At 35.8% G+C, this 15,558-nt stretch overlaps 1 pseudogene; it reads left to right on the top strand.

Moving 5' to 3' along the window:
* The first annotated feature begins 6,347 nt into the window (after positions 1 to 6,347).
* Positions 6,348 to 10,341, top strand: LOC140872122 (potassium channel KAT3-like; annotated as a pseudogene).
* Positions 10,342 to 15,558: the final 5,217 nt, after the last annotated feature.

Below are 15,558 nucleotides of genomic sequence, written 5' to 3'. Positions count from 1 at the left end.
TTTAAAAAAATTCTAACCAAAATTTTTAATTACATTTATCATTTAGCTAATAGAATATGATAAAATATCATCTTATATGGATTTTTTTAGATTTTATAATTATATAATCTTTTTATTTTACTTGTAGTAATTAGTCATGAATTATATGTGTAAATATAAAAGTTATATGCTTTTTTTCAGAACTTTTAATTTTTTTAAGCTGATCTTTTATTTTACCAATGATCATCAATAATAAATTATATGAATACATTATAAATGATAATATCAACTATATTATGCTGCTTGGTTTTCGATATCTAATTTGTTTTTTTAATTGTTTTAAATTTTATGATTTGTATTTAAAAACTAATTAATAAAATATGGTCAAAAAAATTAATGAATTTTTTTGTTTAAAATTTTAAATCATTATCTACTACTAATAACTTGATAACAATTAACTTAATTACAACATTAACACATAAATAATTAAAGATAACTGAAAGCTCAAATTATAATAAAAGATAGAAATTTTCTTAAATTAAAACCAACAATACCCTCTACTCTTAGGTTCTGATAACTGACTGAACATTGATTCACTTCCTGAACAACTTGCAATATGTCTCTTCGAATGTGGTGTCCTTAAATACTGATAGTAATCTTGGACAAACACTGTCATAGGTAACGCTGCTTTATTGACCCAGTGTGTGTCATACGGTTACAAAAAACAAGAGCTAAGCGATCCAACTAAAATGACTATCTCAAGGGATATCAGACTCAACATGATTATCACATGTTCATACATAAAATAACAGGATAAAAATACATCATATAATAATGCAATACATAAACATGAATATTCACCTGGATACATGTGTCAATAGTTATGTACCTCTAAAAAACTGGTTTAGGAACACGGAGTTTAAGTACCAACCTAAGCATAAGTGAATGTCATATCATTGTTTTTTTAAAGTCTAAAACTAGTTGCTAATCTAGTAGACACTACAAATAATTATTAAGGATTCGGGACAATAATTTCATCTATTAGGTATCAGCTGACCACCTCTATTGGGCCGTCTCCCACAACACCTTGAACGTTCCCTTATCTGCAAAATAAAGAAACCAACAGAGAAGAACCAACGAAGAGGACAAAAAATAAAAGGAAAAAGGGAAGGAACGTGTAGAATGACAATCAGCGGGGCTCAGACACTTTGATTCTCTCCAATATAACCGGCAATCCAAGACAAGAACCACAAAGGATTTCCCACGCTTCAACGCACAACGAAGATCAGTTTACGTAACACACAACGTTGAAGAACCCAGCTGTAAAATCCCAACCAAGACCCAGTAAGGAAGAAGGAGCAGCGAAGCACTAAGCTAAAAGAACTCTTTCTAGGCTGCCTAAAACTTCAAGGGAAAATGGAACGTATTTCTCTTCCCTGCTGCATCTTTGTGAGGCGGCTGCTGAGTGAGTGAGAGAACTACGTTCAACAGATAATATGGCAGAGAAGAGAATATCTACTAAGGCATCAAAGTGGGCTTATAAGATATTAATTGGGCCAAAGCCCAACAAATCTCCACCTTTTGGCCCAATGTCGGTTCAGCGGTTTTGGAGAAACACCTAACAGCATCATCATCGCCCCACAACAAAACACAAAATCAGTATCAATCGAAAGTATCAAAGTTTAAGATTTTCAAACACGATCTAAACTTTTCAATAGATAAACACTTAGTTCCCATGTCAGCAGGATTAAATTCAGACGGAATCTTTTCAAGATAGAACGTAGTTCTCTCACTCACTCAGCAGCCGCCTCACAAAGATGCAGCAGGGAAGAGAAATACGTTCAACAGATAATAGGGCAGAGAAGGGAATATATACTAAGACATCAAAGTGGGCTTATAAGATATTAATTGGGCCAAAGCCAAACAAATCTCCACCTTTTGGCCCAACGTCGGTTCACCGGTTTTGGAGAAACACCTAACAGCATCATCATCGCCCCACAACAAAACACAAAATTAGTATCAATCGGAAGTATCAAAGTTTAAGATTTTCAAACACGATCTAAACTTTTCAATAGATAAACACTTAGTTCCCATGTCAGCAGGATTAAATTCAGACGGAATCTTTTCAAGATAGACAATACCTTTAGCAACCACATCACGAATGTAGTGGAATCTAACATCAATATGTTTAGTTCTATTAAGAAAAATAGGATTCTTACACAGTTGGATGTCAGATTGACAATAAAAAAATACAACAACTTTACCTTCAAGAAAACCAATTTCAGAAATGAGTCTTTTCAACCAAATAGCTTCTTTTAATGCTTCAGTGATAGCTACATACTCAGATTCAGTGGTTGAAAGGGCTACAATGTGTTGTAATTGAGATTTCCAGCTAATAGAAGCATCACACAATGTAAACACATAAGAAGTTGTAGATTTTCTATTGTCCCTATCATTGGCATAGTTAGAGTCCACATATCCTACCAATTTAACACCATTTTCAGATCTGGAAAATTTTAAACCATGATTAACAGAGCCATTCAAATATCTTAACAGAAATTTGAGAGCTTCCCAATGGTAAACTCTGAGATTAGACATAAAACGACTCAAGCAACTCACAGAATATGCAATATCAGGTCTTGTGCTAACCATTAAATACATGATAGAACCAATTGCATTAGAATAAGGCACATTCTTCATGCATTTAATATCATATTCAGTTTTAGGAGATTTCTCTTTACTTAGAACAAAATGACCAGCTAGAGGCACATTGACAGGTTTGGCATTTGACATGAAAAATTTACTCAAAACTTTCTTAACATAAGTATCCTGATTCAATAAAATGATAGACCGCTTTCTATCCCTATAAATATTCATGCCAAGAATCCGTTTAGCATCTCCTAGGAATTTCATATCAAATTTAGCACTCAAGCAATTTTGACATGCTCAACAGTTTTCACACAAGAACTAATCAATAGCATATCATCCACATAGATAAGCAAAAAAACTGGAACTTTAGCATTTTGTTTGAAATACAAGCAATGGTCATAATTACTTCTAGTGAAACCCAAAGAAAGCATGCATTCATCAAACTTTTTATTCCATTGTCTAGGAGATTGCTTCAGGCCATACAAAGATTTCTTGAGCAAGCAAACATGATCAGGATACTTAGAGTTCACAAAGCCTTCAGGTTGCCTCATAAAAATTTTCTCATTTAGTTCACCATGTAAAAAAGCAGTTTTAACATCTAATTGTTTCAACTCCCAATCAAACTGAGCAACAAGAGCAAGCATAATTCTAATAGTAGTAAATTTCACAACAGGAGCAAATATTTCGGTATAGTCTATCCTTTCTTTTTGAGTAAAACCCTTAGCTACTAACCTAGCTTTAAATCTGACAGATTCACACTCATTCTTGACCTTGAACAACCACTTACAGTCCACAACAGAACAATTTTCAGGTTTAGGCAAAAGAATCCAAGTATTGTTAACATGCAAAGAATTAACTTCTTCTTTCATTGCATTTAACCATTTTCCAGAATTTTCAGATTTTAAAGCTTCATCATATGACTTGGGTTCAACACTATCAATAGATTCAAATACACTGAATGCATAAGAAGTCATGTGAAAGTTATCAAAGTGTTGTGAAGGCCTAATATTCCTTCTAGATCTATCTCTAGCTAATTGATAATCATTCAATTCATTTTCATGCACATTTTCCCTAGTTCCTCATGCATATCAGAATCATCATTAGCATTATCAGACAGATTATCAGACACTTCATCCACAACAGGCACATTCTGCGCATTTTCAGAAACAAGACCTGGACCAGGCAAATGCTCCACCTTGTTTGGAGCAGTGGCAGCTTGGGGAATGGATAAAGGAGCAGATAAACATGAAAAATTAGATTCATTGAAAACAACATCCCTACTGATTAACACTTTAAAACCAGCTTGATCCCTTAACCACAATCTATAACCCTTAACCCCATCAGGATAGCCAAGAAAAACACATTTTACTGATCTAGGTTCAAGTGTATCTTGTTTCTGATGCACAAAAGCAGAACAACCAAAAACTTTCAAGTTTGACAAATCAGTTTGCGTACCCGACCATACAAATTCTGGACACTTACCATTCAAAGGCACAGAAGGGGATCTATTTATCAAATAAGGTGTTGTACAAATAGCTTCACCCCAGAACTTTTTTGAAAGTCCAGAACATGCAAGCATACACCTCACCCTTTCAAGTAAAGTTCTATTTATACGTTCAGCAACACCATTTTGCTGAGGCGTATAAGGGACAGTCTTGTGTCTTTGAATACCAGATTCAGCACACAGGTTGTCAAACAATTTGTTACAAAATTCAAGACCATTATCGGTTCTTAGAATTTTAATTTTCTTACCAGTTTGATTTTCAATCAAGTTTTTCCAGTTTTTAAACTTCTCAAACACATCAGATTTGTTTTTCAATAAAAACACCCAAACTTTCCTTGAAAAATCATCAATCACAGATAAGAAATATTGATTTCCACCATGTGTGGGCACACTAGCAGGACCCCAAACATCAGCATGCAAGTATTCAAGAATTTCAGAAGTGACATATTGTTTGGGACTTGGGGAATGTGGAAACTTGACTCTAGATTGTTTGCCTAGAACACATGCATCACAAAATGACACACAAGACAATTTTTCAGTACCAAAGTAACCATATTTATGCAAATTTTCTAAACCTTTAGAACTCATGTGACCTAGTCTTTTGTGCCACAAATCAGTTTTATCACTCAAGACAGCATTCACAAAGTTTTGCATACAAGATTCAGGTTCAGCATGACAAACATACAAGTTTCTCAATTTTTCAGCTTTGAAAATCACCAAAGAACCTTTCAAGATTTTCATTACCCCATTACCCCATCTACCCTGTAGACCGTCATTTTCAAAGCAGCACAGGAAATCAAATTATGACATAAATCAGGGACATGTCTAACATTTTCAAAGTCAACACATAACCTGAATCAAATTTCAAACATACATCACCAAGACCAGCAACTTGGCACATCTTTTCATTAGCCATAGAAACAGACCCATGCTTCACTTTTTTATAAGTAGAAAATAGATTTTTGAATGGAGACATGTGAAAAGTGCACGCAGAATATACAAGCCATTAATTTTCATACAAAGCACTTGAATGCACAGAATTCACAGTAGGCACATCACATACTTCAGTCACCATAAAAACATCATCCATGTTTTCACTAGAAGAAGCCGCCATATTAGCAATATCATCATGCTGATTTTTGTAATTCTGGTTTTGTTTTTTTTTTTAGGCCTTGAACAATCTTTAATGTAATGACCTGTTTCACCACAATTAAAACATTTTCTGTTTTTAGGCCTCGACTGAGATCTTTGCTTACTCTTACCTCTATTTTTTACAGAAAATTGGTTATGGTTGTTTGAGTGTCTTTGAAAACGATTTTTAGACCTTTCCCTAACAAACATAGCCTCACCAAAATTATTACCACCCCTATTCGTTTTCAAATCGATCTCTTTGCTTTTAAGACCATTCACAACAGTTTCTAATGTTATATTATCTCTGTCATACTTAATAGCAGATTTAACATCACTGTAAGAATCAGGAATAGCATTCAAGAGAACAATAGGTGTGTAATCATCAATGTGTTTATCTTCTGTTTGCTTAATATCTTGAATTAGTTTGGTGAACACATCAATATTTTCATCAATGTCCTTGTTCAAATCGAGTTTGAAGCGAAAAATTTTTTCAAGTAAAAACAATTTACTCGGCAGTGAAGTCTCCGTATAGAGCTCTTCTAATTTTTCTCAAAGTTCTTTGGTCGATTTCAGTTTACCCACTTTTCTTAGCACAGAATTTGATAAATTCAAGATAATAGAGGAGTAAGCAAATTCATCCATTTCAGCTTTTTTCTCAGCCGTTTCGGCAGTAGGATATGACAAATCTATTGCTTTGAAAACTTTTTGTTGTATTAAAATTCCTTTCATTTTCTGCTGACAAATTGAGAAATCCATTTTCCCATTAAAAGGTTCAAGGTTAAAACCAGTGAATGCCATTTTTCACACAAAAACAGGACAAGCAAATTTTCAGACGGCAGTAAACCACAAATTTCAGCAAGCACAGCGAAAGCAACTAGTAAGCACGTAAGTCCTAGGTTTCTACCAGCACGTAATCCAAGTACCTAAACTGCGGCCAGCGGCTACTACTAAAGCGATAAAAGAGGTTCAAGCCAATTTACCAGAGCGAAACTCTAAGTAAGAGTTTCGATCCCACGAACCAGTACGACACGCAACGACGACGATAGGAGGCGACTGTCCAGGCGGTCCGACTGATGTCCAGGCGATGGCTGGCTCTTCGTTTCTGAACCTGCACCTGCAGAAAGCAAAAACAAAGAAAGGCAGCGGGCAGCTGGTGCGAGTCGAACAAAAATCAGCGGCACGACGAGCAACTAGAGATGGCCGAACTGACCCAGCGACTGGCGGCGAAAATCAGCGGCGAGGCGACAGTGGCTCTGATACCACTGTTAGGTATCAGCTGACCACCTCTATTGGGCCATCTCCCACAACACCTTGAACGTTCCCTTATCTGCAAAAGAAAGAAACCAACAGAGAAGAACCAACGAAGAGAACAGAAAATAAAAGGAAAAAGGGAAGGAACGTGTAGAATGACAATCAGCGGGGCTCAGACACTTTGATTCTCTCCAATATAACCGGCAATCAAAGACAAGAACCACAAAGAATTTCCCACGCTTCAACGCACAACAAAGATCAGTTTATGCAACACACAACGTTGAAGAACCCAGCTGTAAAATCCCAACCAAGACCCAGCAAGGAAGAAGGAGCAGCGAAGCACTAAGCTAAAAGAACTCTTTCTAGGCTGCCTAAAACTTCAAGGAAAAATGGAACGTAGTTCTTTCACTCACTCAGCAGCCGCCTCACAAAGATGCAGCAGGGAAGAGAAATACGTTCAACAGATAATAGGGCAGAGAAGGGAATATATACTAAGGCATCAAAGTGGACTTATAAGATATTAATTGGGCCAAAGCCCAACATCATCTATCATTAGTCCGTAGAAATCGAGAGCGCCGCAACTGAGCACAATTGCGCTACAAACTCGGTAGCATACTGCTCTTTGCTAGACCTCGATAATGTGACTAGAAACACGTAAATATAAACTGAATGACTTAAGAAACTCTGTTACACTTAGAGAGAATCTCGTGTCTATTTGAACTTATATGTTTAAATCAAAGTTTTTTGTAACTAAGATTTTTTATGATTTTTATTTATAAATCACTTAAATAAAACACAATAAAAGATCATTTTGATATTTTTTTAGAGTTTTTAATTTTATAACTCAGCATAATTTTTCTCTATAAATAAAGACTTTATAATTTTCCCAAATCGTCTTTTGCTCATGAAATGGTTCGAAATTGTTGTCACTTCGTTCAATAATTATCATATGCTGTTCAGTAATCTATTATTAAACCCTATGTCTAATTTATTTTGACTTTTCATTCTTTCATGGACCTGAGAATTTGGTAACCATTCAAATCACCATTAATAATCACGAGCTCACAAATTTCTATAGATATAAAATATAGTATATATATTACAGTAACAATTAGCTCATATAATAATTTTTTTAAAAAAATAATATGCATGGCATGGCATGATCATTAAATGATTAAATTACCATTAAGTACCCCTATACGTTATGCTTGCATTAAATTAATCCTCCTAAATTTTATAGCATATACAAGATTCATAAAGTTTTATTTCTGATATGAACTCTAAATTGTGCTTAAAATAATCACAAGAATGTTGTGATTGCAGTTGGTGGCAGACTTTCTTTGTGGTGTTAGTTGTGTACTCGGCCTGCTTTTGAGCTAGCTTTCAGGAAATTGTCGAATGGAGCACTCATGCCTGCAGACTTGGCCGTCGATTTCTTCTTCTGTATCGACATCATCCTCACATTCTTCGTCGCGTATTTGGACAAATCCACATATTTGCTTGTTGATGATCACTAGAAAATAGCTTTGAGGTATGAAACTACACAAGCTGTTACATTAACCACATGCATGTTCGTCTCGCGTTTCTTGTATCGATAATTTCTGTGGTTTCTCAGATATGTTTCACATCTAGCTATATATGGTTTCCAATGGACATAGCCTCGACTCTTCCATTCCAAACTATATACATGATTTTCACTGGAAAAAAGTTCCGGCAGCGATGTCTTTGGATTCCTCAACTTGCTTAGGCTATGGCGACTTAGGAGTATCAGCGAGTTCTTTTCTAGCTAGGTATTATCTCTACTTGAAGGTTCATGCAAAGCACCATTCTATTCATATCTGTGTTTTCTTTTGAGGCGGCCGCGGCATGTCAAAATACTCGAGTTTATGTTTGCGTCTCGTTTACTTGTATCTAAAGGAGCTGATCTCTGTCCTCTGACTTGCTTTCAGGCTATTTCTGGACTAGATACTGCAAACTGATATTTGTGAGTAACTATGTATCCCTTTTATTTAACATGTGCGGTGATTAGACGAAGCATGCACCTAACCGTTGTGTTTATGAGGTTGTAACCCGTGCTGTTTGACAGGTGACGTTGTTTGCTGTCCACTCCGCGCGGTTGCTTCTACCTCTGGATGGCGTTACATTATCGAAGTGGAGATGATACTTGGATATATAGGAGCTCAAGTTCCCGACCAAAGTGTATGGTTGGGATATAAATACTCCATGTATTAATTGGTCGATTGTAACTCTCACAACAACTGGATATGGAGACCTGCACGCAGAGAATACAGGGGAGAAGGTTTTCTCCATCTTCTACATGCTTTTCAACATAGGTCTAACGGCTTATTTGATTGGAAATATGACCAATCTTGTTGTCCATTGCTCGGTTCGAACTTTTGCCAATGCGTTTGCTAATACACGTACTCTTCAAACTAAGCTCGGACAACTCTCTATGTTGCGTTTGAAGAGGGATGCCTTTCACGAGATCCTACGGTACGTATGCTAGCAAGAATCGCCTTCCAGAGGGCTTAAAGGAGCAAATGTTAGCACACGTGACCCTCAAATTCAAGACTGCGGAACTACAACAAGAAGAAGTACTCGAAGACTTGCCTAAGGCAATAAGATCTAGCATTCCTCAGCATCTTTTTCGTAGGACAGTACGTAGAAAACAGCTACCTTTTCAAAGGAGTTTCTGAAGATTTCATTGTCCAACTGGTAATCTATTTTAACTTCCGATAACCAATCTTTTTTTTTTTTTTTCTGAAAATCAAAGCATTTTAGAGATTACGGCCACCATTAAATACCAAGAATAATGTTATCAAATAAGCTTGTACTGATGTTTTCCTATGACAGGTTCCAGAGATGAGAGCAGAATATTATCCGCCTAAGATGGACATAGTCATACAAAACGAGATTCCAACGGATTTCTACATTATAGTATCCGGAGCAGTGGTATAATTAAACATAACCTTTTCAACTATTTTTTAGCATATTTACACAAGCAAAATCTTATAATCTCCAAAACTGCAGGATGTGCTGACTCACAAAAACGGAATATGGAGCAGGTATATACAATGTTTCTACTCATCTGTACATGAGTTTTGAAATGACAAATGCTTCTGCCATCTGTATTTTCAGCATTTGAAAAGCCTGAAGAAGGAGATCATGCAAGAAGAGATGCCATTTGAAATGGAGTTGTTTATTGATCCCAACGTGGAATTATTGCACTAATGCAAAGTCTTAATCATATAGCCTGTTCTTACAAGTGAAACTAAACAAAAACAAAAACCTGGCGGTTTTTCGAACTACTTGCCTAGAATGTGTACCAAGTGAAACCAAACACCAAAGCCAACACAGCTAGCTAGCTAGCTAGTATGCAATCAAAATACGTACGTTCGATGGTAGTAAGGTCTAGTTTTCACAAAAAATATCCACGAGGTTCAACCCAGTATATATAGTTTACGAAAAGAACAGATCCCTCCATGTTTTCGTCACCGAACATTACAAAGTGATAATTGGTTCATTTTCAGGCCACGGCACCGGCTGAGGAACATCAAAATCATGAAGGACCAAGCCAAGATGTTTTAGTACAGGATGTTCCACGTCCATCTTACATTCACCCTGCAGTGATAGCACAATAATGTATTATTCCAGATTATTAATTCAGTTATATATCTCCACTGTTTACGCGCCAAGCTTACGTCCAACAAGGGTGGTGCTCCATGGACATCATCCGGAGGCCGATAAACAGAACGAAGACGGGGAAAACTTGCCCATCTACCTGGAACTCTTGTCCTTAGCAGGTGTGCGTTTTCTATGGTTACGAAGCTAGCTACAAATGCACAGTACCACTCAAAATATCATACAATAAACTAAGATGGTGTTTGCAATCCCTAAAAATATTCTCTTTGACAAATTTGTGAAAAAAATCTTCATAATCACTTATTTAGAAATTGCAAACACTACCTAGATTAGGTCTTTTTACATAATAAGTGGCCATCATAAGCATCCTGTTTCTATAGCAAACGTGACATAACAAATACAACAGAAGATTACCTCTACTTGCGGAATTCTGTCTTGAAACTTTGTAGGCACTTTGCTTCACATTTGTTTGGTAATCTAATCTAATATCTATATCTATATCTACTATAAAAGCATTGAATAAAGAACTCAATTGTGTATTTATTTTTATATCCTTGTTTTTTTTTGGTGTCCGATATTGTACCTGATCATTAGTATTCCGACCTTTGGTGTTCCGGATAAATTTTGACCAAACACAATATTATTGGATGATGATTAATTAATGACTTCGGTAATTAATGCATCTCATTTATCATTGCCATATATCCTTGATTTTTCGATATTCTCCATGATTATTGGTGTTCCGGATAAATTTTTACCAAACACAATACTATTGGATGATGATTAAGTAATGATTTCGGTAATTAATGCATCTCATTTATCATGAATACATTTATTTAGATGGTTTATTTATTATTAAAGTGTGGGCATTTTGCAAGCATTTATTTGTTGATCTCATTTGTTGATTGTTGATTCTCTCTTTCTTTTTCTTTAATTTTTTTATTTATTTATCATTTTCACATTAGAAGGCAGCATTTGTGTTGGTCTCGCATTCAATTTCCCTGTCTGTTGATGGTTTCAATGTGGAATTTATGTTAGTATTCCTCCTTCTTCGGTTGCCTCCCTAGCTATTTGATCGATGAAATAATCAAAATTTTGATCCTTCGATTAGTCATTTGTTCCATCCTTTTTTTTGTTGCAAAAGAACACTACAAGAAAATTCGCCATTTAGCGACGAATTTAAGGGTATTAAATCGTCGCTAAATTCAAAATAGCGACGTTTTAGCGATTAAACTTTAATTCATCATTATTTTCATCGTCGTTGTTCTTAACGACTAATTTTAAAATAAACGTCGGTATTTGCGACAATCTTCATAAACAAATTCGTCGGTAATGGCGACAATCTTCATAAACCAATTCGTCGCTATTTGCGACAATCTTCATAGAACAAAACGTCGCTAATACCGACGATCTGCATGTGTAATTTCGTCGCAATTAGCGACGCTTTTAAATTAAATTTGTCTCTAATAGCGACGAGTATTAATTACATTTCGTCGCTAATAGCGACATTTTTAAATTCAATTTATCTCTAATAGCGACGTGTATGAATTATATTTCGTCGCTAATAGCGACATTTTTAAATTCAATTTGTCTCTAAATACGACGGGTTTAAATTACATTTCGTCGCTAATAGCGACGTTTTTAGTTTTAATTCGTCTCTAATAACGACGTGTTTAAATTAAATTTCGTCGCTATTAGCCACAAATATTTTATGTTTAATGTCGTTAATTACGACAACATTTAATTTAAAACGTCGCTAATTTAGACACTAAATATTTATAATTAGTCGCTAATTAATAACGAATATTTTATTTTTAGAGTCGTTAATTGCGACGACGTTTATTGTATTCCGTCGCTAATTCAAAGACGAAATATTGATAAAATATATTTTCAAATTGGCTCTGGTTTTTTTTAATACTTAATTTTGTATATTAATTTTATATTGTTTTTGCAATATAAATATATAAAATATTCATCCAAACATTAAAATAACAAAAACATACAAATTAGTTAAATACTACAAGTTTCAGTGTTTTTCCACGTACAAAAAGCAGACACCAAAATATTTTTCATGCAAGATGTCCGTCCACACACCAAAATATTTGTTTAATTGTTTTTCCAACCCTGAAACTTATATACTAAGTCAATTCAGATAATAAGGAGATCAGATACTAAGGCTGGGTCTCGTCATCATCCTCGTCGTCATCCTCATTGCCATACACGATGTATTCTCCGTCATCGTCGTCATCCTCGTGATTTCCATAAGTGCCTGACACGTGTGTGAAAGGGGCAGCCCTGGCGGATTTCTTCTTTTTTCCCGCACCCAAACTCGCCACCAAGTCACGAACTGTATCCTCAAGTGTCTTGATCTGATCACGGAGCTTTGTATTCTCTTCGTTCACCTGGCGCATGATCTCCTCTCTCGCCACTTCAACTTTGGCTCTCGTAGCGGCACTGGAAGAAGTCTTACTCCGGCGCCCTCGCTGCGCAGTGGCCTCAGGATACAACCCAACCGCTTGGGGCCCTAACCCATAGACTTTCCCCCCCTTCTGCACACCACCAGCTACCTCGAGATATATCTGATTCATCTCCGGACAAGTAAGGGGGACATCCTAAGAGGTAGATGCCTTAATGTGACGCTGGCGTTCAAACGCATCCTGAATAGAATACATCATTAATTTAATGTAATTTAAAATTTGATTTGAAAATAATATTATATTTTGAAACTAATTTAAGTAAATAATTATGCATACTTACATTGAAAGCTCGAGATCTCTCATCGACAAACTGTCCTGCTTTATTAGTGTGCGTCCGATGAAACAACTCATATGAGTTGGGCTCCCTACCAAGCTCCACACGCTAATAGTATTGCCAGCAAAGACTTCAATAATTTTAAATTTAAAATATATTAAATAAGTTGTATAAAATACATCGTACCATCGTTCGATTGTGATCGACAAACGAACGTGATCCAGCTGGATGCTTAGTCATCCAAGTTCCCAGACCAGCTGGCTCTTTGTGACGATTCTCCTTGCAAATATCTGAAATTTTCTTAAAATCCTCTGAAGTCCATACCTGCTTCCAAGCCGTCCAAGTGTCTGCCGCTAGACACTTTGGTTTGCGATCCCCTTCCCGCCATGCATGCACCGTCTTTTGGTAAAGGGATGCTATGGTCGCACTCCAGCTTATTGCATGATTTTCTTCACTCACTCATATTTAAATGAAGAACAAATCGAAAAAAACAGTAAATCCATCTTTAATTGAGAAGAATTGGTTGGTGCTGCTAAACACTCATGTATATATTATTTATTGTATGACATCTATATATGTCTGTTATTAAACATTATTTTCAGTATTATATATGAAATTAACCGACATGTTGGTTGGCGGACACTACAATGTGGTTTTGTATGAAAGTACGAACCAAATAGGTATGTTACCACCTACCTTTAGAAAACCAAATTTATATATTCATGATTTTGAATATACGAATTGAAAGAGATGACATCTATGATTTTTTTATTTTTTTTTATGTATGAGTGAATAGAATTGTCATCTTTGATTTGATTCATTTGCATTTTAAACCATTTGCATCAATCTTGAGCCTAAATCCTTGATTTGAGAGGGTTGAGTTGTGCATATACGAATTAGACGATTTGAGATCTATAATCGGGTGGCCTGAGTTGTTGAGTTCTTCCCAGAGCCCGAATACTGATTATAGTTGCACCAAAGTATAGGGGATTGAGATAAGTGACACCACCCCGATCGGGAGCGTAGGTGGATTTGTTACGAGATCTTGTCCTCGGGATCCCAAACAATGAACCGAGATTACTTGATTACCCGATTTGATAATCCCGATTTTTAAACACAACATTTCATTTTATTTTATCATCAAGAATATTTCTGTTATATCATGATTTTGATATATTCGTTGATATTACATGTTTACGTCGTTAATACTAGGAATTATATTTCTCACCGGAGTTATCCGGCTGTTGTTTTGTTTGTATGCGTGCATGACAACAAGTAGGGTGTGGGGACCCGGGTTGCTAATCTCATCTTAGGGGGATAAATGATTAATTAATAATTAATCAAACAATACATGAATAATAAACCAAGAGCAATTTTTTTTTTTTTTAAAGAAGGCCCCTCGCTCGATCGGGTAAATGTTACCGATCGAACGAGCATAAAATTGCAGCTCTCGGGTCTGAATCCATTTTGGCCTCGCTCGATCGGTGGAAATCACCCGATCGAGCGAGCCCAAAATCTCAATACTCTGTTTTTGCAAACACAGGCCGCGCTTGATCCGTGGACTTTACCCGATCGAGCGGGCACTCTGTCCAGGAAATAAAATTGCAACTTTGCTGCACACTTTGATTTCAAATCTCATACAAACTTCATATAAACTCCTCAACTTCATGCTAGATAATTTACATGCATTCAAACTAATAGCAAGTGATCTAGAATACATGAACTATCAAGTATAAATCAATACTTGACAAAAACAACATATACAAATGATTCTTGCTTTCTAACATGTTTACCAAATCTTAAATATATGTCATCTGCTTAAAACCCGAATCACCACATGCTATCTCTCTTCTCAAGCTATCCAAGCCAACTCTAGCTTGATCATGCCCCAACCTGATGAAATGCACACATACAAACAAAGCAACAGCCGGATAACTCCGGTGAGAATAAATCTCAGTATGAACATGTATATACATCAAAGAAACATGTGATAGTATATTTGTTCATCTCAATAACAAGCATATAAAATCATTCAAATCTTGAATGTCATAACATAACATGCTAGCATTTATAAACACATATTCTAAACCATAAAAATCTCTAGGTTAATGCATAAATGCAATGCATGTGCCAAGGAATAGGCTATCAAATCTGATATCAATAAGCTTAGTTCTTGGGATCCCGGGGAATAAAATCTTTAACTAACCACCGACTCTCCCAATCGAGGTGGTGTTAAATATCTCAATTCCCCTGACTTTGGTGCAACTATACTGAGTCATCTAGCTCTGGATATAAATCTATATTCCGTGCCATGAGTCATCTGACTCTGGAAGTAAATCTACATCTCATGCCACTCACTACAGTTATCCAAACGTCATCTGCACTCTAGGACATTCTGCCCTCTGTGCTATTCAGGCTGGAGTTCAAGATGAATGCAACACAATCTGGATGCATTAAATATACTTAAGCTAAAACAACATCTTGAACATATCAATCAAAGAATCATATGATCATATAGTCACTCAAGGATACCAACATATCTATAAGTATCACATCATATATTGAAAACATATTCAATACAGACCATAATACAAATCAAAGAAGACAATTAAACATTTACATAAATATTCTGGAAATTCAAGAAAATAGCT

The sequence above is a fragment of the Henckelia pumila genome, chromosome 1 (genome assembly GCF_033568475.1).
Source record: "Henckelia pumila isolate YLH828 chromosome 1, ASM3356847v2, whole genome shotgun sequence".
Taxonomy (NCBI): domain Eukaryota; kingdom Viridiplantae; phylum Streptophyta; class Magnoliopsida; order Lamiales; family Gesneriaceae; genus Henckelia; species Henckelia pumila.
The sequence above is the reverse complement of the archived record's forward strand: the minus strand, read 5'-3'. Positions and strand labels throughout refer to the sequence as shown.